The 26,681-nt window shown below is 40.8% G+C and overlaps 1 protein-coding gene across 3 annotated transcripts in view; it reads left to right on the plus strand.

The window, feature by feature from the left end:
• The window catches only part of LOC142619592 (uncharacterized), a 72,045-nt gene that overhangs the window by 5,749 nt on the left and 39,615 nt on the right, over positions 1 to 26,681 (plus strand). The window lies entirely within an intron of this gene.

The raw sequence follows: 26,681 nt of genomic DNA on the forward strand, positions 1-26,681 counted from the left end.
GAATAAAACTGTTTAAAACTTCAATTTTATACTCCTACAAAATGTTTGCAGTTTAGAAGGGTTAACTAATCTTCACAATAGCAACACAGGGTTTGAGTTGATTTAGTGCACAAGGATGATATTGCATAAGAAGCTGCTCTCTCTAGACCTCTACCTTGAAAAATTATATTGTTTTAAGATGTATGCAACAAGCTTCTCACAGTCTATGGTTTGTTCATGTTTGGGATCTTGTGTTGATTCACCATGTGTCCAAATTCGATTAGAAATGGGCTCACCGGCAGCTCTATAACAAAAATGAATTGACACCTTGGTTTTTCTGGTTTGCCCTTTGCAGTACCACTAAAATTAAGCCGCTAAAAACGAAGTCAATACCACAAAATAAATAAATACAGAAGACAATTGCATGGTTTATATGGACTTAGACTACGACCCTAATAATAATAATATACTATAAATTTAAAAGTAACATTATTATGATTCCCTAACTATCAACAAACCCTAATACTTGAGTGTGGAAGCTGGGAAATCTAATGGTGAATCCGGTAGCCTCAACAACCAAGAAAGCTAGCGTTAAGGCTTGTGAGAATTGTGTGGAGGGAGTTTGTAAAGCAAGAAAGTGACATGGGTTGTGGGTATTTAGTCCCTACGAGGTAAGTAGCTCATAAACCCAATGATAACACGTTTGAAAACTCGTGAGGACCTACTCAAGTTTGGGCTAGACAATGGTCAAGATAAGAAAATTCCAACTCCAAGTAGACCAAGCCTAAAGAAAGAGGGTGGCAAGAACAAAGAGTCCACTGACATGATAGAAGGTGGCGGAGATGATGGGTTTGTTAATGGAAATGAAAATGTGGTGTTTTTTTTTTTTTGGAATTTTTGCATAAAAAAGTGGGAGAGGCCTCTGAAATTTGGTAAGGGAGACCGGTCCTAAAGGCTAAAAGCACATAATAGAAATTTGGTTTGCCTAAAAATTCAATTGCCCAATTCCATATGCTTAAAAAACTAGTAATTGTGTCAATTACATTTGCGGTTCGAACAACATAATAGATCAAATAAAACAGTGTCCCAATCAGAAATCCTACAACACACTTGCAGTTCGAACAATATAATGGGCGGTGCACTGGTGCCCATGCTAAGGCTTGTTATAAGAACTTTCAGTGTACTCATACTAAACTCATTGCCATGCCTCTATTTTTTTATTTTTGAAATTCACAATTTTTCATTCATCCCAATTTAATGTTTATACATTTATCTGATGAATTTTCTGCTTTTGACAATCATGAAAATAGTAAGAAGTGAGATGAGTCCTAACACAAGAAAATGAACACCTAAATAATATTGAAGTCATTATTAAGTATGGGTATGTTGCAATCATTGTTCAGGAAATTATTCATTCTATGGCCAAGAAGAAAGGAAGAGGGGCTAATGGCAATCAAGTTGGACCTTGAAAAGGCTTACGACCGACTTGAGTGGAGCTTCATTAGAGACACTCTTATGACCGACTCGCCTTATATTTTCATCCTTTGCATGGAGGTTTTGGGAGCTCTTATTGAGGATAAATGCCATGAGAAGCTTTGGAACCCGGTTAAATCATCTCAGGGAGGCCTCGCCTTTTCGCACTTATTTTTTGCGGACGACTTTATGCTCTTTGCTAAGGCTGACCGGAAAAATTGTGTTGCAATAAGAGAGGTTCTTGACTCCTTTTGTACCTTATCAGGGCAAAAAATTAGCGAGGAGAAATCTCGGGTCTATTTTTCTCCAAATGTAGATCAGAACATGAGGGAAGAGCTTTGTGAGGTGTTGGGTTTCCGGTCCACCCCCTCCCTCGGAAAGTACTTGGGTTTTCCCATTGAACACAAGGGTACCCCTCAAGATTTTAGTTTTCTATTTGATCACATTTAGAGCAAACTAGCTGGTTAGAAGGCAAACTTGCTATCTTTTGCGGGCAGAGTTGTTTTGACCCAAACAGTGACCTCTACCATTCCTAATTACACGATGCAATGTGTGGCCTTTCCTCCTAAAATTCTTGAAGGTGTGGATAGAGTGAATAGAAACTTTTTGTGAGGCTCATCGGATAGGAGGAAAAAGCTTCACCTTATAAGATGGTAGAAAGTCACGAGAGAGAAGGAGGCTGGAGGCCTAAGTATTCAAGCAGCTAAACCAAAGAATGATGCATTGTTGGCTAAGCTATATTGGAGGTTCAAAACTAAAAAAATCTTCTTTATGGGTTCGTGTCCTATCCCATAAATACTGAGGATTGAGGAGAAGAACCACCAATCTTCTCAAACCCACTTCCTGCTCTTCCACCTGGTCTGGTACCAAAAAGGGAGAAATCATTGTTAGTAAGGGTGCTAAGTGGGTAGCTGGGAAAGACAGTGAACTATCGCTTTGGTTTGACAAATGGCTGAGCATGGGTACCCTTAGAAGCCGCATCCATGGCCCGCTTAATAGAGGAGAGGAAGAATTCAGATTGAAGGATATAGCTAGCTTCCATGGATGGAATTTGGATGGGATCTCCGTCTCCTTCCCTAAGGATATTCTTATGGAAATGAAAGCCACTCCTATTCCCTATTCTAAGTCAAGAGAGGATAGTTTATCATGGAGCTTATCTCCCAGCGGCGAATTCCAAATTAAGGATGCATATCGGTTAGCCAATGCCTGTGATAATTAGCTAATGGATCGTCCATTCAATGGAGTGTGGGTGTGGAAAATTCCAAGTATTCCTAAAATCAAGTGCTTCCTTTGGCAATGTTGTCATAAAAGTATTCCAATGTGTGGCCTTCTTGCCGAAAGAGGTATGAATATCTCTCTGTTGTGCCCCCTATGTAATTTAGCCCTTGAGACGGTCAGCCATGCTCTTAGGGACTGCTCAAAGGTACAAATTTTCTAGAATTATTTCTCTCCCCCGTTTTCTAGTTCTAGTTTTTATGGCACCCATTTTCTGGACTAGTTGAGGATAAACTGTAAGTCTAAGGAGCAGTGTGGTGTTTCTGAGATAGATTGGGCCATTGTTTTCCCCGTAGCTGTCTGGTGTTTATGGTTGCATCGGAACAGTGTTGTTTTTGGGAAACCAAACATTTGCAAAGACTTAAAGGCTGAGACCTTAGCCAAAGCTACTAAGATGGCCTACCTGGGCATCACCGAGAAGTATAATCAAACAAAAACAAAGATTCAAGTTAGGTGGCTGCCTCCACCCCTCAATTGGTTTAAGTTAAATTCTGATGGTTCGTCCATAGGCAATCCCGGCCTGGCTGGAGGAGGTGGTTTGCTTAGAAATGAAGATAAAGGATATGCAAGAGCTATAGGTTGTGCCACTAGTGTTGCGGTTGAATTATGGGCTTTAAGAGATGGAATTCGCCTATGTATCTCCCTTAAAATCCTAGCGGTGGTTTTTGAGCTTGATGCAAAGCTGGTTGTTGATCTTCTGAAGAAAGACTTGGAGAAAACTAATGGCATTGATGTGCTGGTAGCTAATTGCGGAGAAGAGCTTAAACAAATTCCTTTGGTGCGAATCCAACATTGCTATAGGGAGACAAATACGTGTGCTAATGCTCTAGCGCGTAGGGGAGCGATTATGGCTCAAGATTTTACTATTTTTATGGAACCCCCATCTGATGTTGTTTTTTTGCTTAGCTTAGATTCTGCTGGAACTTTGTATGATCGTTTTGTTTCCTCTGTTGCAGAGGGCTTTTAGTTGTTAATGCAATATCCTCTTTACCTAAAAAAAAAAAGTTCTTTTCTTTTCTTTTTTCCTTCTTCTTTTTTGGGCATGAAGTCTCACTACACTCCCAGATCTTTTGATAATTGCCGAATGTATAAACCTCATAGTTGTGATAAATGAAAATTTGTGAAATTTAAATTAAAATACCAAAAAAAACCCCCTTGAGAATGCATGTAACATGTGTGATGAGGTTAGTATTAAGTATATTTTATATTATTCCAATTGAAATATATTTGAAAATTATCCTTAAAGACTGAAATCATTACAAAAAACTATATTAATAGTAAACCCTTGTGTCAATATTCAAGTGGTGAGTTAATTGTTCTAAACTTGAAGGCTATAGGTTCAATTCATTATACTATTTTTCCATAGGGTGTTAGGAATATCTCATGAGAATGAAGGGAAATAGTCAGATAAAAAAATAGGTCACCAGTTCCTTAATAAAAAATAAAAATAAAAATAAAAAACAATAATTATAATATAAAGGATAGCTAGCTAGTAGGAGGCATGAGCTCTGCTCGTGACCCACTCCTCATTCCGAGAAAGTATTTGGTATCAAATAATATTATGTCAACGATATCAAAGTCCAATAATAGCTCTATTATATATTTGCTATCAATGAGAAGATAGGTAATGTAATTTGACTCTTTCTTTTTTTATTAATGTTTCGAATAGCTCCTATATATACCATGAATTACATTATCAACAATACAATGTTTTGACTATAACATATGTTGTGTTAAACCCGCCCACATCATAAATTACCCATATAATGATAGGTAATTTATGATACTATAAACAGAGTAAGATTCCATGGTTTCATCTTTAATTTATTAAGGAATACCTTATTAAATGGGTTAAAATAAAATTATAGAATTTAAAGTAGAGAATATGATGATAAGGTTAAAATTGTTAAAATAAGAAGATTAAAAAGAAATCTCAAGTGCAGCGAAGTAGGTAAAAAAAAGGGATGATAGATGTTTTTTTTAAAAAGAATAATACCAAACATAATTGATAGGGTACGGATTTTGCCCATCTCCAAGTCGTCCATAATGGTCGTCCGTAACCCGTCTGGAATCGTAAGCACCCATTAGAACCTACCTGCAGCTATCTCGTCCAAGCAAGAAGAGCTCTGGACGAGATAGGCACCACCAGGGAACAGGCGCTCGTCCAGAGCGCAGACAACCTCGTCTTGAAGGAGTTTGTTTGTCAGACGAGATAGCCCCTGCGCAAGTGCCAAAGTGTACTCAACTAAGGAATGCCAGGACGAGAGTAAGATACTTAGGAAAATCTCCGAATATAATGTGATAATTCCTTATCCCACGCATAACTGTCAGGTGTCCGTTGTGAAATAGAAGCGATAACTCCTAAACGGTTATGGGAGTTACATTTGACCCTTGCGCCTCCTTGAATCCAGGGGAGGTTCCAGTTTCGATAACCGTCTATGAAGGCACTATATAAAGACTGATTCAGACAAGGCAAAGGTATGTGAATTTTACTCCCAAAAAGTTGGAACTCCAAAAAAATATAGAGAGAAAAACTAACTTTACCATCGGAGGGGTTTTGGCCGGCAACCCCGGTCACCTTTGATTCGCTTTTCCTTTTTTTCAGGCCGCAGAGAGAGCCAGTGGTCCTTTCAAGTCCGAAGCATCCAGCCTACTGATCTTCTTTGCATCATCAATAATTACAATAAGTTTATTTTGGAGAGATAAACATCTTAGGGAGACTACTTGAATAATTAATATAATATATAAGACACACTTTAACCCAAAAGGCCTAAGCCCAAATGAGTATGTGCTTATTATATTATATTAAGCACTCATTCTTCTCATCATTATTCAATGTGGGACTTTACTCACACTTGTATACCCAACAATCCCCCCCTCTGTGAGTCTCTACCTCTCTGTAGGCTTCAAGACCTCTCCATGGGTCATGAAAAAGTCCTACTCGCTCCCCCTTACCTAATGAGCTTTTTCCTTCACTAGTGCATCATCCATGGGCCTTCATATGTCAACGCCACACGTCTTTTATCCTCCATAGGAACCTCGCACCTTATCGTTGTTTAGCACAATTGGAAATAATACTCATTTGTTGGGTTTTTTTAAAGATCGTTTGTGTGGTCTTTATGGGCTTGCTTGGTGCAATATACCCGGCCTAGTCCATTTGCGAAAGGACTTCAAGTACACACACCTCGTTCCAACTCTAAATTAGGATCAAGGTTGTAAAAGCATAGGGAAGGGTTTTTTGTATAGGCTCAATCAAATAAGTCTCTCTTTAAATAGTTTGCTTAGTATTAGGTCAAGAAGTAACATTAGAGAAATCAAGCTTGAGAAGACTCACTCGAGCGAAATTCTTACAGGCAAACCCTCACTTGACATTCTTTTGACCCAATTTTAAACAAATTTGCTCAATTGTGATTTCAATAAGAAGTTAACTATATTTGCTAGTCTTTGATCTCTTTGATGCTCTAGGTATGGGATCCAGTTTCTTTTTGTAAAAATAGAGGTCCATGTCCGTGGCTGGTTGTTTCAGCTGGGCTGTTAAAGATTATAAAGTTGTAATTTACAACTATTTTGTGTTGACTTTAATTTCGTGCCAAATTTGATTGTAATTTTTCTCAATCTTTTGTACCATGTATTTTTTGTGGGATTTATTTGTAAGGGTTGTGTGTGAGAGAGAGAGTGTGAAGACTCAAGGCATCTATTGAAGACAAAAGGAGTTTTCGCGGGTAACTCGCGACTAGCCATCCCACGAAGTGATGCATGTGCCCAGCACATGACTGGAATGCGAAGGGTCATGACAGATGGTGACAGCTGGTTTTTGCGAGTGTCTCGCGGGTAAGGCCTTCCCACGAGATACCTGCGAAACAGTCTGTTTTGCTATTCTATTCTATCTGCTCCACTACATCCTCATACACACTATATATACCATCATTAACCACATATTGCGTAGAGAGCTTTTTAGAGAGAAAACCCTAGCCTCAAACCCTTGAGAGTGTGAGATTGTTATACCCACAATTCTCTACACCATCCATTGTGGTTTTCCTCTACTCCTACCTCTCCATTTCTAAATTCTTGAGAGGTTGACAGCCCAAATACTTACCACACTCATACTGAGTGTCTAGTGAGGTTTTGGTGCTGCTAGGAAGTATTGGAAGAAGCCAACTTTGGTGGATGCAGTCGGGCACATTGCGGGATCCGGAAAGCTAGACAAGACATGGTTCCGAGAAACCTTGTTGGAGTAGGAGCTTGGAGGGCTTAGGTACACTGGGTAGACTAGGCTTGGAGGGTTTCATGCTATTCGTGTATTCTAACTTATTGTCTAGTGGATTGATTTACCGCTTGGAGGGCGGCAGAGAGGTTTTTTGTCGAGTTCTTCGGTTTCCTCTTCAATAACATATCGACGTGTTATCTTGTGTTTGCATCTCTCTTCCCTACTCTTTTAGCTTTCATTTTACTGTTATGATTTGTTGAATATGGCTTAGAGTAGTTGTTTTGTTCGTTCGCTCGCATTTACTCTATTCCGTACTTAGTTTAAGTTAGAGTAAAATCAATCGAGCCTTAATTTATTAATTTGGGGTCTAAATAGCTCTTGTGTTTTTAACACAAATTCGAGTATTCAAAGATTCTTTGACAACAACTTTATTGGCTTTCTATGAAGGATTGTTGAAGATTCTAGCTTTGGGGTTTCTCTCTGTCAGTATTCTTAGAAGCAACAAAGAGGTGGCAGAGTTACCTAATAGAGAGACGATGGTGAAGGACATTCAGCAGTTTACAATTTTTTGGGATTGACAGGTAGACGCACTTTTTGGCAAAGCCTTGATCTCTAGTAACCATTGCCCCTAAGTCTTTATGAACATTAGCTTGGATAATAGACATAACTCCTAATCTTGTAATCTTTTCTTCTTCCGCTGTTTTGGTTCCTTTGTTTCAATGTACCAAAAAAAGAATGGCAAAAAAATTTATTGTCTTTTCCTATGTTTCCATTTAAAATTGTGCTTCTGGTTTGTCCTCATTTTAGAAGTCCATAAGCGCAAGCTGATTAGTTAAGGCATGACAGATTGACAGGTAATTTAAAATGAATAAACTATAATTCTAGTTCTTATATTTTTCCTTCTTGTCTCGTTTACATATATTTTGATTTGCTTTAATTTAAAGTATGAAAATGGGGTTTTACTTGTTTGGAACTATTAAATTGGCTTTCTTGTTTCTTCTTGGCATCTAGAAATCTAGTTTGATTAGATCTGTCCGTTAGAATTGATTTCATTCAGCCTTACTCGATTCAGGCATGAATCAAGAGCTGGCGGAAGGGTATCAGTGGCAATTTATAAAACCTAAATGTACTTCTCACTGATGCAAGTCTCTATTTTATGGTCTATTTGGACTTGTAGGAACATGGCAACAATGAAGGGAGATCCTTTCCCTACCACTAATGTGGTAATGTATAGTAAAAGTTTGATTTCTGTGTGCAAGGTAGCTAACAGTTCAGAATAAAGGAAAGCCTCAACAGCAGAAAAATAAGTCCAAACCTGTGTAGGATTCTTAGAAGTAACAAAGACATGTAGAGCTGATGAAGGACATTCAGCAATTTATAAATGTTTGGATTCGGATAGGTAGACAGATCTCTTCTGGCAGAGCCTCAATCTCTAGCAACCATTGCTCCTAACTTCTTTATGAACATTTGCTTGGATAGCAGACAGTGGACTCCTAACCTTCTACTCTTTTATTCTAGTGTTGTTTCTTGTTCCTTTTTATCAATATACCCAAAAAAAAAGTTTAATCATATGAATTGAGTGCTTTTGATGGAGAAAAAATCCGACTTACATAAACTATATTGCACAATGAAAATTAGTTGTCATGTTCAAATTGGTATTAAAATTTAAAAAAAAAAAAAAATCAAGCTGTTTGGAGAGAGCTAGTCCCATGTAGCAACTAGCAGTTAGTCCCATGCATCCTTTAGAACTTTGCTCCCAGCTGTCATTTTAGTCCCTCAAGGTTGTCTTCCTCTTTTTTTCTTTTTTCTCTTTTCTTCTTTTAAGATTCTTATGTAGTTGAATAACTTTCTGTCGTTGTTTACACTTTACACACTTTGTACCCCTACTTTGTTTAAATAATTGAGTTGTTGACTTTACTGGAAACACTATGCTAATATTAACAACTGAATGCTTGGCTCTAACATGATCATGATTATCGGGATCAATGAAAATATTCATTAAAATCATGTAGAAATACTAGATTATCTTGGTCTTTATCATGCAGGGTTCTTATTGATAAAACTCTCATAGAAGTTAGTGACAATAGTTTGTGGATGCATGATTTATTACAAAAAATGAGCAAGAACATAATATATCAAGAGTGCGCTATAAGAACCTAGAAAGCATAGTTTACTGTTGTTTGAGGACATTAACAAAATTCTTACAAAAAAATATGGTAAGATGTTATTTTGAAAACTTGAGCACATGCCCTTTTATATTATTCAATAGACTTGGAATGATTTTGGTAATCCTACACTTTGCAACCCGCCAATCCCTTTAGTTCATGATTATGAACATAAGCAATTCAAGGATAGTCTTAAAGCTGCTTGAACCAAAACAGTCTTATTGGAATCCTAAATCCTTTGGAAATATGCATCATCTTAAATTGCTCAAAATTGATAAAATTCACCTTTTGCATGATCCCCAAACATATTCCAAATATCGTAAGATTTCTCAATTGGAGTGGATACTCTTCAAAATCTTTTCCATCAAGTTTCCAACCAAAGTAGTTTAGGTAGCCTTATACAACTTTATTCTTAAGTTTCCTTAAACTACGAGGTTTTGTAGTAGCTAATTGATTTTTTTTTTTTTGGGTTGCTTTTAACAGTCATTTGATAGGCTAAAATCCATTCGATTAAGCAAGTCTCAAAAACTTATTGAAACTCCCAAACTCCACTGGAATCCTAGTTCTTGAGAAATTGGTTTTTGGAGAATGTATAAATTTATCTAGGTGCACCCATCAATCGGATCGAGTTCATAAAAATCTTAAATTTCTTAGTTTAAAAGGCTAGAAAAACCTTATAACTCTTCCAAGCAAGTTTGAAATGTTTCTCTTGAAATTCATAATTTTCCTACTTGCTTGAAAGTTAATAAAAAAAAAAAAAAAATTCCAGAGTTGTAAGGAAAACATGGAACGTGTATCAAAGTTTTTATTGGATGACACTACTATTACAAAAATGCTCACATCAATTGCATGCTTGACTTGCCTTGTTTCATTGAGCTTAAGAGATTGTGAAAATCTCATGTCTCTTCCTATGACTTTTTTTAGTGTCTGTTTGGCTTCAACTTTTTTGTTCAACTTTTAACTTTTAACTTTTATGTATAATTTTTAAGCCCTGATTATTATTATTTTTTTCTAAGTATAAATATACTTTGACACATTTTCAACAAAAAGCATTCAATAACAAGCCAAATAAGCGATTGCAAAATGCACACTTAATATAAAATCACTTAAAAATCTCAATCTTTTGGGATGCTCAAAACTACTAGAGAACATTGGGACGGTTGAAAAGTATATATAGAGTGTTTGGGAGATAAACATCTTGGAGAGCTTTTTTGAATAGTTAATATAATATATAGAGACACACTTTAACCCAAAATACCTAAACTTAATGACTATGTGCTCAGTTTTTCTCATTATTATTCAATGTGAGACTTTACTCACATGTGTAACCCAACGTAGAAAAACTTGATATGAGTGGAACTATTAGACTGATGCCTTCTTCCAATACCCTCTTCAAGACTCTTAAAAAACTAGCTTTCATGTGTCTCATTTAAAGTTTTAAATAAGTCACATTACCCATTAAAAAAATTATATGATTGAAACTATATATAAATGATTTTTTCAATTGTCACATGGTAAGTGTAAGCGCACAATTGCACCTGGACCCAAAGACAATTACGGGCTCAGGCCCAATGAGCCTTAAACAATAAAATTTGTAGAGTGTGGGCGTGAAACCTAGGTTAGAAGTACTGAGAACTTGATAACAAGCTATGAGTTACAAACACATGTAAATAACAAAAGATAATTGTAAATAGGCCTCCTCGGACGTAAGCCGAGGACTACTTCTGTATTATTTCTATTTCTTACTTAAAAGTTACAATTCTTAGTTTCTTTTTTCGTTCCAGAGATCTCTCCTCTCTTTGGCCTTCACCCCCCCTTAAATACTTCCTTCCCTGATACTTTTTGGATAGTGACTAGAAGTTTCAGCCCTACTGTTCAGGGGTCACTTCCCCATTAATGCGGCTAGGGAGATAGATGCAGAGTCTTTAATGCGGAGGTGGCAGCCTTTGCTCTTGATATTTTCTTCAACACTGGTGCATCTAGAAGGTTCAGGGTGTCCCTCTTTAACCATTAGTCTTTCCAGAGTTGTGCCTTGACCTCCATAATGAAGCTTTGAGTTCTCTTGGATCAGTCCGAGGAGAAACTCGCCCTCGGTTGTATCCTCAGATCCTCGGCGTATGAGCCAACTTGTAGAGTTTAATTCTGGAGCAGGTCGGCCCTTCATGCTACAGTTCAAAGGCCCATATGCCCATTTGGGTCCTTTTACTCCCCACAATAGCCCCTCAAAACTCTATTTTTCATCATCCGAGGAGAAAAAATAGGGTTTTGATTCAACGAGGACTTACCCCACATGTTTTGTAAATAACTGCACGTGTGGAAATCGTTTCGCGTTCCAGAGGATGCCACTTGGCGGTTTTATTTTCAAAAACGCGCGCATTTATTACCGTAAGTTACACCTTGTCCCCCACGTTCAACGGTGAGATGAGCATCCAACGGCCCTTGTTACTCCATGAAAATTTGGGCGGGACAAATGTGATTTCGAGGCCGCTTCCCGCACGTCGTGACGCTTCGGGAACCTGCGCCTTCATTTATTTCCCCAGAGGCTAATCCCATCAAAACATCAGTAATCACCTTTTGTCTGCAGAAGTCCGTGGAAATTCGCACAACTTGAAATTTGTAAGTTCTTATTCCTTTTCCTTAACCCTTTCTCCTCGGATCCTGTCCTCGGCCCCCCTTTTAACTGTTCCTTCTCTTAGAACTTAGTCTTTCGTTTCTTTCTGATGAGAAAGTTTAAGTGTTTAGTAGATACCGCTGCTGGGATGGAGGGTTTTAGAGCTAAGTACCTCATTCCCAGCGATGTAGGTTTAAGATACTGCTCGGCGGAAGCCGTGGTCGGTTCTAGGAAAGCCGGAGAGGTCATCATCCCAATGGTTGCCTTCGTAGAAGGTGGGATGACCCTCCCAATGAAACCCGTTACCAGGGAGTATCTCCGCAACCACCGATTGTGCCCCGATCAGTGCGTTCCCAACGTTTTTAGGGTCTTAGGAAGCGTTGATGATCTAAACGAGCAAATGGGTCTGAACCTCACGTGGCATGATGTCGTCTTTATGTACGAATGCCACAAACTCACTGGAGTAGGTTATTACATCAAATCCCGCTCTAGCGTAGTTAGATTGATCTCCTGTTTGCCCAAGTCCAATAAAGGCATGAAGGATGACTACCTCATCGTCTCTGGCAACTGGCACGACGGCCCCCACTACCCAATTGAGTGGGGAGATCCAGGTGCGACACCTTAGGATTTAACTTCCCACTCCATAACTCCCTAAATCATCTAGGCATGTGCATTCGCATTTACTTGAGCGTCTAACTTTAATTTATTATATGTTCTACGAATCTGACCATGTTTGTTTATTTGGTTGTTTTTCTTTACAGATAAGCAAAACGTGCGCCCACGCTTAAGCCACTGCAACGTTGCAGATTTGAATAGAGTGCTACGCTCCGAGGTGTTCGTCAGCAGAGACTTACAACTTAGGGCGGCCCACTTGATTCTGGGGTACGATCCCATCTTCTTGGACTTCCAGGAGATCGAGAACGCAATAATCGCGGGTGACCAAAGGCGTAGGAGAATTCACGTAGCCAGACCCCACTTTTTGGCCGACCACGACATCCCTGACGCCCCACACACAGTGTTGTACACACAACCCATAGCGGCAGTTCCCCTCGCTGTGCACTCTCAGGCAATTGCTGTCCCAGAGGAACGAGTGTCTTCTTCGAACACGTTGGACGAGGAGATAGAACAATTTCAGTTCGAGGACTCCCCATGACCTCGCGGAAACCCGTTCGTTGTTCTTTCCGATGAGGAAGAAGAAGCAGCCGAGGCCTCTGGGATCGAAGGTCTAGTGATAGCGCGTCCAGACGACAGCTCCATTGAAGAAGAAATGGACGAGCTGAAGGGCCTTATGACCGCGAGAGGCGCACGAGTGGCGAAGAAAGGGACGAGGGGGTTCCAGGTTCCCCCGGCTTTACCACCACCTCCTCCTCCTCCAGCCGACCCCAAGCCTCCAGCCGAAGATCCCAAGAAGAAAAGGAAAGCGGAGGCCGAGGGGGCTGGTGGTGAAAAACAAAAGAAGATGAAACAGCCCGCGCCGGCCCAGCAGCAGAAATTGGACAAGGGCAAAGGGCGCGCCCGCTCAGTTGAAAGCGGGGAGATCAGAGACGTGGCCGAGGTGCGCCGAGCACCAGCTGCCTGGTCTCCTGACTTGAGACTGGACGGCGCACCCATTCCCTGTCACTCCAGCATTAGGGCAGTCCAACAAGGCCACGCCCACCATTTGGCCGAGGTGTTGGAGCGTCCTCTTCTGCTGCCCAAGGACATGGAAACTTTGGAGAAGATGGGCTAGCCGCAGTTGTTCCTCTCATTAAAAAGGGGTTTAGCTCTGGTAAGTTCCACCTCACACTCGTACTTTATATTTATTTGTAAACACTTTACCGTATTTAACCTCCTGACTTTTTTGCAGTCCATCCAAGAAGTTTTCGCGGCCGAGAAGTTCGTGGAGGATTCTCGGAAGCGCGCTGGGATGGAGCAAGAGCTAAGGCAAGAGGCAGAAAGGTCCCTAGGCCAGGCCCTAGCAGAGAACGGGAAGATCACGTCACAGCTGGCCAACTTGAAAAGAGAGAGAGATGGTGACAAGGCCAGCTTGAAGACGATGGAGGGCCAAGTGGAGGGGCAGCGTAAGCTTCTCCGCCAAAAGGATGACGAGCTTGCCCAAGTCCAACAGGCACGCTCTGACTTGGAAAAGGAGCTTACGCGGGCGAAGGAGGAGGCTCGCGCCCACAAGCACGCACTGGAGGCCGAGAAGAGGGCCAGCTATCAGGAGGGGGTGACCAGAACGCAAGAACAGCTGACAGAGGCTTTTGCGGCCTTGTGCCGAGAGTACTGTCAGCAGGTCTGGGGAGAGGCCATGAATGCAGCAGGGGTTCCTCAAGCTTCCGAGCTGAGGAAGCCCGAGAACATTTGGCTTCCCCTAGACATACAGGAAATTGAAGACCCTCCTGTTGCTGCCTCTCCTGCCTTTCCTCCTGTGGTGCAAGAACTTGTTCCTGATCCTACAGAACCGGAAGGTTCCTATAAAGAGAAGGACAAGTGTGATGGCGCCGAGAAGGAGCAAGTTCAAGACATGGAGCCCCTCGTCCTTTCAACAGACAAAGGGAAGCAAGTTTTGGCCACCTTTGAACTGGAGCTGAAGAGTACCGAGGCTGGCAGCAGCTCCCTCCAAGACCCCCCTGCACAAGCTTAAGGCCTAGGATAGAACCTTTTGTACTCCTCCCCCTTTTTTGTATATAATTAATGAAGAATATTTTTATTCAACTTTCGTTCATGTTGTCTTTGTTTTACCTTATTCTTTTTGTGCTTGCCATGAAAGTTTTCAATAACAAATAGTTAAAGGGAAAACAGAATAAATAAGTCTAACTCCACCATACAAACAACTATGACTTCAAAACAGCCACATAACTTAGTTTAGATATTAAATGATGCCATAGTTAGACAACTCACATGATGGTTAAACCTTTGTAATCTGACGTATTGCTTTCAGTAGGATGTAAGGTCCAAAGACCATTCCTTATAAAAATTCGTTTAACACTTAAAAATGTAGAACTTGAGATCCAAATTAATGAATGGTGAAATACTGATTTCCACAAAACGTGTGATAAGAATAAGAATAGTGACAAGGCATTAAGAACAGTGACAAGGTTTGTGGTCCGAGGACTATACTTAACCAAGTTTCTGTTTGACTCTTAAGAATAGTAACTCCAAATGTTAATTTTCCCAAAGTAGGAGGTCCAAGGACCCGACATAACTAAGGTTCTGTTTAACAGATGACAAGATATCAATTTCCACGAGGTTTGTGGTCTGAGGACTACACTTAACCAAGTTTCTGTTTAACTCTTAAGAATAGTAACTCCAAATGTTAATTTCCCCAAAGTAGGAGGTCCGAGGACCCGGCATAACTAAGGTTCTATTTAACAGATGACAAGATATCAATTTTCACGAGGTTTGTGGTCTGAGGACTACACTTAACCAAGTTTCTGTTTGATTCTTAAGAATAGTAACTCCAAATGTTAATTTCCCCAAAGTAAGAGGTCCGAGGACCCGGCATAACTAAGGTTCTGTTTAACAGATGACAAGATATCAATTTTCACGAGGTTTGTGGTCCAAGGACTACACTTAACCAAGTTTCTGTTTGATTCTTAAGAATAGTAGCTCCAAATGTTAATTTCCCCAAAGTAGAAGGTCCGAGGACCCGGCATAACTAAGGTTCTGTTTAACAGATGACAAGATATCAATTTTCACGAGGTTTGTGGTCCAAGGACTACACTTAACCAAGTTTCTGTTTGATTCTTAAGAATAGTAGCTCCAAATGTTAATTGCCCCAAAGTAGAAGGTCCGAGGACCCGTCATAACTAAGGTTCTGTTTAACAGATGACAAGATATCAATTTCCACGAGGTTTGTGGTCCGAGGACTACACTTAACCAAGTTTCTGTTTGATTCTTAAGAATAGCAGCTCCAAATGTTAATTTTCCCAAAGTAGGAGGTCCGAGGACCCGGCATAACTAAGATTCTGTTTAACAGATGACAAGATATCAATTTCCACTAGGTTTGTGGTCCGAGGACTACACTTAACCAAGTTTCTGTTTGATTCTTAAGAATAGTAGCTCCAAATGTTAATTTCCCCAAAGTAGGAGGTCCGAGGACCCGGCATAACTAAGGTTCTGTTTAACAGATGACAAGATATCAATTTCCACGAGGTTTGTGGTCCGAGGACTACACTTAACCAAGTTTCTGTTTGATTCTTAAGAATAGTAGCTTCAAATGCCAGAGGTACTTATAACTTTGAAATGTTAACTAACAAAAGCACATTTTATTAATAATAATACCTTCTAAGGTTATTTACATTCCATGGGCGTGGTACAATTCTTTCATCTAGGTCAGCTAGCCGATATGACCCTATGCCTGCTACTGAAACAATGCGATAGGGGCCTTCCCAGTTGGGTCCTAGCTTACCCCAAGCTGGGTTCTTAGAAGTGCCCACAACTTTTCTTAGTACAAGATCACCAGGTGCGAGTAGCCTTAGCTTCATGTGGGCATCATATCCCCGTTTTAGCTTCTGTTGATAATAAGCCATTTGGACCATAGCTGCCTCGCGTCGTTCCTCAAGTAAATCGAGACCTTTCTCTAGGAGTCCATTGTTATTCTCCGAGCTAAAAGAACTTGTCTTCAGGGTGGGAAAACCAGATTCCAGGAGTATAACCGCCTCGGCTCCATAAGTCATAGAGAATGGTGTTTCTCCCGTTGACCTGCGCGGCGTAGTCCGATACGTCCACAGAACATGTGGGAGTTCTTCTACCCATCTGCCTTTCACATCGTCCAACCTTTTCTTGAGCCCACTAACTATGACCTTGTTAACAACCTCGGCTTGCCCATTTCCCTGAGGATAAGCTGGGGTTGAGTATCTATTTATGATGCCCATATCACCACAGTACTTCCTAAAAGCCTTGCTGTCGAATTGAACGCCATTATCTGAGATAAGTGTGTGTGGAATACCAAATCTAGTGGCGATGTTTTTCTAGACAAATTTCTTGGAGTCAACGTCTCTGATATTTGCTAAGGGCTCGGCCTCAACCCATTTAGTGAAATAGTCTATCCCCACAAGAAGCCATCTTTTGTTTCCTACAGCTTTCGAAAATAGCCCCACTATGTCTAATCTCCATTGTACAAAAGGCCAAGGACTGGAAAGAGGGTTGAGAGCCCCTCCAGGCTGATGAATATTAGGGGTGAACCTCTGGCATTGATCACACTTTCGAGCATAATCCTGGGCCTCCCTCTACATATTAGGCCACCAATAACCCTGAGTCAGATCTCTATGGGCTAAGGACCTTCCCCTAGTGTGGCTTCCACAAATCCCCTCATGCAGTTCCTCCAGAAGTGCTTCCGTTGATTCAGGGTACACACACAACAAGTACGGTCCTAAGAAGGATCGTTTGTACAGTTTCTAGTCCTCGGACAACCAGAAACGTGGCGCCTTTTGACGTATCTTATCTGCTTCAAATTTGTCCTCAGGAAGGGTGTCATTCTTAAGAAAAAATATAATCGGGTCGATCCAACTAGGTCCAGGCCTTATCAGATGAATGTGAACTGCGCTGACAATGGTAAGAGTTGGCTCTAACAAATCCTCCACGAGGATAATCCTGGGTAAACCTTGAGCCGAAGACGTTGCCAACGTAGCCAAAGAATCTGCATGAGTATTTCCACTCCTAGAAATGTGAGCTAAGACGAAAGAGTCAAATTCGGCTTGCTGACGCTTGACCTGGGCCAAATATTCCTGCATTCTGGGGTCTCTAGCCTCCATGGTGCCCGTGACTTGGCCGACCACTAACTGAGAGTCCGAGAACGCCTGGACTACCTTTCCACCCATCCTATGCACCATCTTCATGCCCACCAAGACTGCTTCATACTCGGCCTCATTATTAGTAGCCGAGAATGCCAATCGCAAAGATTTTTCGAAGACAATCCCCTCAGGGGACATTAGGACAAGTCCAACACCAGACCCTCTCTGATTAGCTGCCCCATCCACATACACTTTCCAAGTCGGAGGTACTGCAGCTGTGATCACACCAACTAGTTTTTCATCCATGTGTGCCTCTTTCAAGGTTTCTTCTAGCAATGGTTCGGTAAACTCTGCCACCAAGTCAGCGAGGACCTGGCCCTTCACCGAGGTGCGAGGCTTGTATTTAACATCAAAGGCTCCCAAAATGGTTCCCCATTTTGCCACCCTGCCAGAGTAATCGGCACTGCGTAACACCGCCTTAAGAGGCAATTGGGTCAGGACCACCACAGTGTGAGACTGGAAATAATGAGGAAGCTTGCGCGTGGCGTGAACTATGGCCAGAAGCGCTTTCTCCAAGAGCTGATAGCGTATCTCAGCCTCATTCAAAGACTTACTAACGTAGTAGATCGGTCTTTGCACCCCGCTTTCATTCCTTATAAGGACCAGGCTGACCGCGTGGACGGCCACTGCGAGATAAGCGAACAAGACCTCGTCCACCTCGGGGCGAGACAAAATGGGTGGCCGAGAAAGATATTGCTTAAGCTGTTGGAAAGCTAACACGCAGTCCTTGGTCCATTGAAACCCTTTCCACTTATTCAACAATTGGAAGAAAGGACGGCATCGGTCAGCTGAACGAGAGATAAACCTATTCAATGCAGCAATCATTCCAGTCAATTTCTGGATCTCTTTTGGGTTCCGAGGCGGCTGCAAATCCTGAATAGCCTTGACCTGCGTTGGGTTCACCTCTATGCCTCTGTGAGTAATCATGTATCCCAAGAACTTTCCGGACCCCACGCCAAAAGAGCACTTTAAGGCGTTAAGGCGTAGCTTGTACTTTCTTAGCACCTGAAAGGTGTCGGCCAGATCTTTCACGTGTGAAGGTATTGTTTTACTCTTCACCACCATATCATCCACATATACCTCAATGGTCTTCCCTAGTTGCTGTTCAAATATTCTGGTCATCATTCTTTGGTAGGTAGCCCCAGCATTCTTCAACCCAAATGGCATGACCTTATAGTGGTAGTTCCCTGTTGGAGTAATAAAAGCAGTCTTCTCTTGATCCTCCAATGCTAATGGAATCTGATGGTAACCCTGGAAGGCATCCAAAAAACTCATACGAGGATGCCCGACAGTGGCGTCCACAAGCTGGTCAATACGCGGCATTGAGAATGAATCCTTGGGGCAGGCCTTGTTTAAATCCGTAAAGTCCACACATACTCTCCACGTTCCATTCTTCTTTTTAACCACAACCGTATGCGCCAACCACTCGGGGTAGAAAACTTCTTTAATAGCCCCGGCCCTCTTGAGTTTAAGCACCTCTTCCTTCACAGCCTCAGAATGTTCTTTGGAGGAACGCCGAGGTGGCTGCCTTCTCGGGACAATGGCAGGGTTGACGTTTAAACGATGACAAATGAAGCTCGGATCTACACCTGGAGCCTCATAAGGATCCCACGCAAAAACATCGATATTGTCTTTCAGAAATTCCAACAACTCCATCTTCTCCTGGTGCGGCAAGCGTATGCCGACCTGGAAGAACCTCTCTGGGTCATCTGCTATTAAAAACTTCTCTAACTCCTCATAAACAGCCTCATCTCCTGTCACCGCTCCAGGTGCATCCGGAGCTGTTAACTGCTATGACTCTTAGATGGGCAAAGCTGATGACTCGGCTTCTGACTGATGAAGTATTGCGGCCGATATGCATTGCCTAGCCACTGATTGGCTGCCGAGGATTTCCTCAACATACTCCCCTGAGGGAAACTTAACCTTAACATGAAAGGTAGAGGAGACAGCTCCCAGAGCGTGCAGCCATGGCCTGGCGAGGATAGCTGTATATGGGGAGTACGCGTCGACCACAATGAAGTCCACCTCAACCGTTTCTGAGCCGGATTGGACGGGCAAACGAATCTGTCCCTTCGGCATAACGGCCCTTCCTTCGAAGCTTATGAGTGGCAAGTCATAAGGAGTAAGATCTTCCAACTTCAACCTTAGCCCTTTAAATAAATCAGGGTACATGATATCTGCACCGCTGCCCTGATCAATCATAACTCTCTTGACATCATAACTCCCTATCCTGAGAGTGACCACAAGAGCATCGTCATGGGGTTGAATGGTACCAACCTTATCTTCCTCCGAAAATCCCAAGACGGGTAAGGTCACCTTCAACCTCTTCGGCCTGAAGCCTGGTTCCTCGGCCTGAGAATGGGAAACCGCCATCACCCTAGTGGGACTTAAGCCAGTCCTGCCAGGTGCAACGAAGATAACATTAATCGTTCCCAATGCGGGCCGAGATGGATTATTCTTCTGATTGTTCGAGCCAGATTGACTGCCCTGTCCACCAGATTGACATAAGTGCTGCTTTAGTTTCCCTTCACTGACCAGCTGCTCCAAGTGGTTCCAAAGGGTCCGACAGTTCTTAGTAGTGTGGCCCACATCCTGGTGGTACTGACAAAAGAGGTTCTGATTCCTCTTCGCAGGGTCTCCTGCCATCTTACCAGGCCATCTGAAGAAGGGCTCCTTACGAACTTTCTCCAGCAACTAATGTACTGGTTCTCGGAACACAGTGTTCACGGCCTGAGGTGCTGCCAAGCCGGACTGCCCAACATAATCTCTCCTCGGCTTGTTGTTGTGGTACCTGTCCGACCTGAAATCCCTTCTCTCCTGCGGGATAACCTTCTCCTTACCCTTTCCTTGCTGCTGGTCTTCCTCCACTCTCTTGTACTCGTCAATGCGGTCCATAAGGCGACGTACGCTGCGGACGGGCTTTTTAGTCAAAGACTTTCTCAAGTCATGATCAGTAGGAAGGCCTACCTTAAAAGTATTGAGCGCCACCTCATCAAAGTCACCATCTATTTCATTAAACATTTTCCAGTACCGATCAGAATATGCTTTCAACGTCTCCCCTTCCCTCATGGTCATGGATAGCAGCGAGTCCAATGGCCGAGGTACTCTGCTACACGTAATGAACCGTGAAGCGAATGCTCTAGTGAGCTCCCCAAACGAACCTATAGATCCCGATTTAAGGCCGTTAAACCACCTCATAGCAACAGGTCCCAAGCTAGAGGGTAAAACTTTACACATCAAGGTCTCGTTGTGAGAGTGCACCGCCATCCTCTGGTTAAAGTGACTCACGTGCTCCACCAGATCAGTCCGGCCATTGTAGATGGTAAAGGTGGGCTGGGTAAACCTCCTGGGAAGCCTCCCTTTCTCAATCCTCCGTGAAAACGGAGATTTGGAGAGTTGATGCAACGCCCAACTCATAACATCGTTCCCTAAGCCCCTAGAAGGAAGCTTCTTGCGTCTGCGAGATGGCTGGTCGTCCTCCTCACCAGAGGACATTGCACTGGGGGGTGAGCATGACCTTGAGCTGTAGCTACTTCCCCGGACCTCCTCTGAGGAAGGATTAGATGAAGACGGCGAAGACCTACGTCTGGCGCGGCGTAGCTTCCTCTTCAAATGATTAATCTCCTTCTGCATGGCTTTAGCACCATCCTCATGGGTGGTGCCACCCCCACCATGAGTATGGCTAGCCCCTGGGTATTCTGTATGGACACTTCCCTCACAATCCCTTCGACGCTCAAGACGCTCGAAAAGATCCTCCGGTTGTGATCCCTGTGACTCTGCATGATGAGAACCCAGGCCTGCCATAGTGTCCCAACTCCTTCTAGACTAGATTTCCCACAGACGGCGCCAATTGTAAGCGCACAATTGCACCTGGACCCAAAGACAATTACGGGCTCAGGCCCAATGAGCCTTAAACAATAAAATTTGTAGAGTGTGGGCGTGAAACCTAGGTTAGAAGTACTGAGAACTTGATAACAAGCTATGAGTTACAAACACATGTAAATAACAAAAGATAATTGTAAATAGGCCTCCTCGGACGTAAGCTGAGGACTACTTCTGTATTATTTCTATTTCTTACTTAAAAGTTACAATTCTTAGTTTCTTTTTTCGTTCCAGAGATCTCTCCTCTCTTTGGCCTTCACCCCCCTTAAATACTTCCTTCCCTGATACTTTTTGGACAGTGACTAGAAGTTTCAACCCTACTGTTCAGGGGTCACTTCCCCATTAATACGGCCAGGGAGGTAGGTGCAGAGCCTTTAATGCGGAGGTGGCAGCCTTTGCTCTTGATATTTTCTTTAACACTGGTGCATCTAGAAGGTTCAGGGTGTCCCCCTTTAACCATTAGTCTTTCCAGAGTTGTGCCTTGACCTTCATAATGAAGTTTTGAGTTCTCTTGGATCTGTCCGAGGAGAAGCTCGCCCTCGGCTGTATCCTCAGATCCTCGGCGTATGGGCCAATTCGTAGAGTTTAATTCTGGAGCAGATCGGCCCTTCATGCTACAGTTCAAAGGCCCATATGCTCACTTGGGTCCTTTTACTCCCCACAGTAAGTAAACATGTTTAGGACCAAACTTTTTCGTTTTCATAATTGTTGTTTTTAAGTTGGTTGTATTGCTTCAAATTGCATAGCTAATCAATTAGCTTTGTTTTTTGAGACCCATGAAGGAGTTTCGGTTTGGTTGGAGGATCTCCTTTCAAATAAATGTATCAGACGTAAACTCATGATATTATCTCAATCACGTGCCATTTTAGAGAGATAGAGAGTAGTACATCCTCTCAGCCACGTGCCATTTTGGCGCCCAAAATTTCCCCCTCATACCAAATTTCCAGACCAAAAAAAAAATCTTCAATTTCTCGGAAAGAAAAACCCCAAACCCATCTATATATATAAAGGGCGTTTTCATTTACGTATCAATGAAATGACGAATTTCCAAAACTACCCATAAAGATCCATCACCGATCATCGGAGCAACTCTTCCATAAACAACGGCACCGTGGAGTTCGGAGCTCCGATTTCCGCATTCCAAATCCAACTTCCTAACCAACCATAGGTTTTTCTCCTATTTCATTCATTTTTCTGTTTGTTTCAACTAACTCAAATTGGTTTTTCATTTATGTTCCTTTTGCTTCAAATTTGTTCCAATAAGAAAAGGTACTAATAATAATGGCAATCGTATTATCAATTGTAGTAGATTAATTAACAGGTTCTAATCCTTTTGTTTTTTTTCTTTTTTACGAAAAACTTTTAACACGTTTTAATCTTTGGAATCGGAAAATGGATTTTTATATATTTAGGGATTAGAAATTTCGTAGAGAAAAATTAGGAAACTAGAATGTTGGTACGTTAAGAAACAAAGACAAATGCCTATCACTAAGACACTAACTACTAAGTACTAACTAGGCCATTTCATGTTCTTGCTTGCATGTGATACTGATGCATAGCCAATATGACTCACCAAAATAATAGTTGTTGTTATTCATACCTTAGTTAGAATACTAATTTAAGCTAGAATTACTCTTTTCGCCTTGAAATACTGTGCATACTTTACAGATTTGACATGGGCATTTTGGCATATACATCGTGATTCTTTTTCTTTTTTCGATTTTATTGCTTGTATGAATTTTTTTTATGGATGTGTTTTAGTCATCGCTTGTACAATTGATTTGTTTGAATAAAATATATTACTCTTATAAAATTTAAAAATAAAATCCTAGTAGTCATTATTATTAGGCAAATGACTGTTCTGGAGGTAAATGTTCAGAAATGCATCTCAACTGCAATTTGGGTTTATTCGTTTTTTTATTTATTATTTTTTTTTTCTAGAAAAGTTCTATGGATATGAATCAGCCATACTCAAAATATTTAAAGGAAATGCACTTTCCTGGACATGATTATTTACATGCTTTCTCTGTACTATGCAGAAAACACCAGCAGTGTCAAATTTAGCTGTAAGGACTTTGGTTCCTTATTGCTTGCTGAAAATCTTACACCTAGTAACTTTACCTCACTCCTGTCACCTCTTGGTAAAGCATCAAAGAAATCAGGCGTGTGCTATAAAGTGGCCTTTTTTTTTCTTTCTTTCTTTTAAGGGTATGTTTCTGATTCTTAGTTGTTTATTCTATCAATAAAAAGGGAAGAAAATCATGACGACAAATTATTGCTCCCAATTTTGGAATAATGTTATGGTAATCTTCCTTGTAAATAAATGGAGTTTGTTCACTCTAATTTGCACGTGCAATCTAGTTTTTCCTTTTTGTGATTTTATTATAACTTTTTAATATTGTGTGAAAGCTCCTCTTCTGTTCTCCAGAATGCACTGGCTTATCATTTCTAACATCTTTAAAAATGGCGGATATAAATGCAGTTATACTGACTTATAAACTGAAGGGAAAAAAAAAGGTGAGATTGTACTGTCCTGAGACCAATTTTAGGGATATCTCTTGGTATTCTGAATCCCTAGCAAAAATTATGCTAATGCTGTGTAGGAGGTGAATGCTGCTTCCTTCATTGTTGACCACTTGTTTCTTGATAATTGATTCCTTGTGATACATATCTGTTGCTGCCCATGCACTATGACACTTGTTGGGGGCTATTTGACACGGATAGAATTAGAGAGGCATCTAGGAATGCTCTTTTTGTAGGCTTGGGTTAGACTAATTTGTGATTTTAGTATTCCAAAAGGTGATAGAGTTTTCAGGCTTCAACATTCTTAAGTAAAGTATTCGCCACCACTTTAATTAACCTTATTCTCAGTATCGTGTTCTGCTTCATAATCTAATGTTACTTGAAACTGTGACCTATCGGTTTAGGTGGAAGGCATGTGCTACGAACCAAGGCTTGACTTTTATGCCTGAAAAAATCTAGCACCACACATTTTTGTGCCACAACTTTGTCACAACTTTGATGTGGCAGGCTGTGAGTAGAGAAGAAAAGGTGGTGAGTTCATAGGACTGTAAAAAGCAATCAGTCACAGTCTATCACAAAGAACAGTTATGGAAAGGGTGTCATTGAAACGCATTCTCTTGCTACTTAACAGATTTGACATGGGCTCTTTGGCATATATATCATGATTCCTTTTCTTTTTCTTTTTCTTTTTTGGATTTTATTGCTTGTATGAATTTTTATGGATGTGTTATAGTCATCCCTTGTACAATTTATTTGTTTGAATAAAATATAGTACTCCTATAAAATAAAAACTATAGTAGCGGTTGTTATTAGGCAAATAGTTGGGTCTATTTCCCTAAATTTTTCCAGTGCACTTACTAAATTGTCATTATAGTCATCCCTTGTACAATTTACTATGGCATACTGCTACAGAACAAAATCATTTAAATTAAATTGCCATTTCCTACTAATTTGTTTCATTTTTCATTTCCATATAGATACCAGCTGCAGGAAAAGAATAAAGCTTACAGATCTTCATGTCAATATTCCCTTAAGTTGCAGAATAAATGCTTCTTCCACAGCTTTAGAAGGAAGACAGAGTCCAAGATGTAAGTTTCTATTGTTGCCCATACATTGCTTTGCTCTTCTGGAGCTGCATATTCTTTGGGTTGTCAGTTTAACTTCTTATTTTCCTTTTCATAAAGTAAAAATATTGTTTCTCTTTGTGCTAAATGTTTAATTATATGCAAGCTCTATTATCATAATTATGTTGTATTTCTAGTGGGAACAATCATAAGTAATTGCAACTTGTGTTTGAAAATTTTAATCATTCCATTTGAATGTAAATGCAGCCGATGACTACAAAACTTCCAAATTTGCATTTTTAAGAAATTGAAGGAAAATGTAGACTGCAAATACAAATCCTAGACATTGCATAAACAAGAAAACCAGTCAAAAATTCAAAATTAGTGACTGTTCCGTAGGTAAGTGTTCAGAAATGCATCTCAACTACAATATGGGTCTATTTGTATATTTTTTTCTCTTGGTCCTAAAGGCTGGTATATATATATATATATATATATATATATATATATATATATATATATATATATATATATATATATATTTTTTTTTTTTAAGTCAAGTTTTATGGATATGAATTAGCCATACTCAAAATATTTAAAAGCAATGCACTGGTCTGGACATGATTATTTGTGTGCTTTCTCTGTACTATGTGAATGGGTTTTGGAGACCTCTTATCCTCATATTGAAGAACTCTGTTCAAAGGGGTTAGACACATAACATTAATAAGTTCTCTTTCTTTTTTTTTAGCCTCGTATCATGGACCTTTAGAAATTTCTCAGGTATGACTTTGTTTCTTTGCTTCTCAGTCGCCTGTTCCCCGAGACCAAAAAAAACAGTGTAGGCTCCTTTTGCTTTCCATATGGATGTGACTTATTCTGTTGGTGTTGGTGATTAAGCTGAAATTACATGTCTCTGGCAGGATTTAAGGGAAGTAGATATTGATACCAAATCTCAGTTTCTTGCTTTTTTGGACTAGCATAGTCAGCTCAAAAAATTAATTCATATGCCTGCAAGGAACTATATGGAACTTGATTATGGTTCACACTTTTATCTTGTTGGTTGAATAGATAGCCAGAGGTGGTTCTCTCAAAATTTTACACTCCCCCAAGCAATACTAGTATAGCATGTCTCAAGTATGAAATGATGAAACCCAGATTTGAAGTAGGAGGAAGAAGTCCTACATCAGTACTCAGTGTGATTCCACTTCTGTTTTCAATCTAAAAGATATGGGACCTCTTGAATATAATCATCTCAAAGAACTGGATGACTTGCATCCAAAAAAATAATTGATTGAAAGTGAGTCACATCCTCTTCTTCTGGGTTGGGACTTTGACAGGAATACAGAGGAAAGAACCTTGTCTATTACTTGTCAAAATATAGAGCTGAGTGTGTATTCACCTTCATTAAGTTCCTGGGATGATTATTATCAGCACACTCTGGATGACAGGATAGGTGGAAAAGACTTGAGTGAATTTTCCTTCCTGTCCACAAATTCTCCAAATGTTTTTCATTACCATGGTCCCATTTAGCCAGCTATAATGACCTTGATTTTGGAAACCAAGTTGAAGTCAAGAAAGATATAAATGCTGATTTTAACCATTTTCCTTTAGCTCTAACACTTGCACCAGCGTACTTACTCTGGCTGAAGATTGCAGAAATGACACTAAATGCAAAGATAGCAGCATGTTCCTTTCTCCTCATAATCTCCTATAATGAGCAAGGTT

Source organism: Castanea sativa, chromosome 12 (genome assembly GCF_040712315.1).
Source record: "Castanea sativa cultivar Marrone di Chiusa Pesio chromosome 12, ASM4071231v1".
Classification (NCBI taxonomy): Eukaryota; Viridiplantae; Streptophyta; class Magnoliopsida; order Fagales; family Fagaceae; genus Castanea; species Castanea sativa.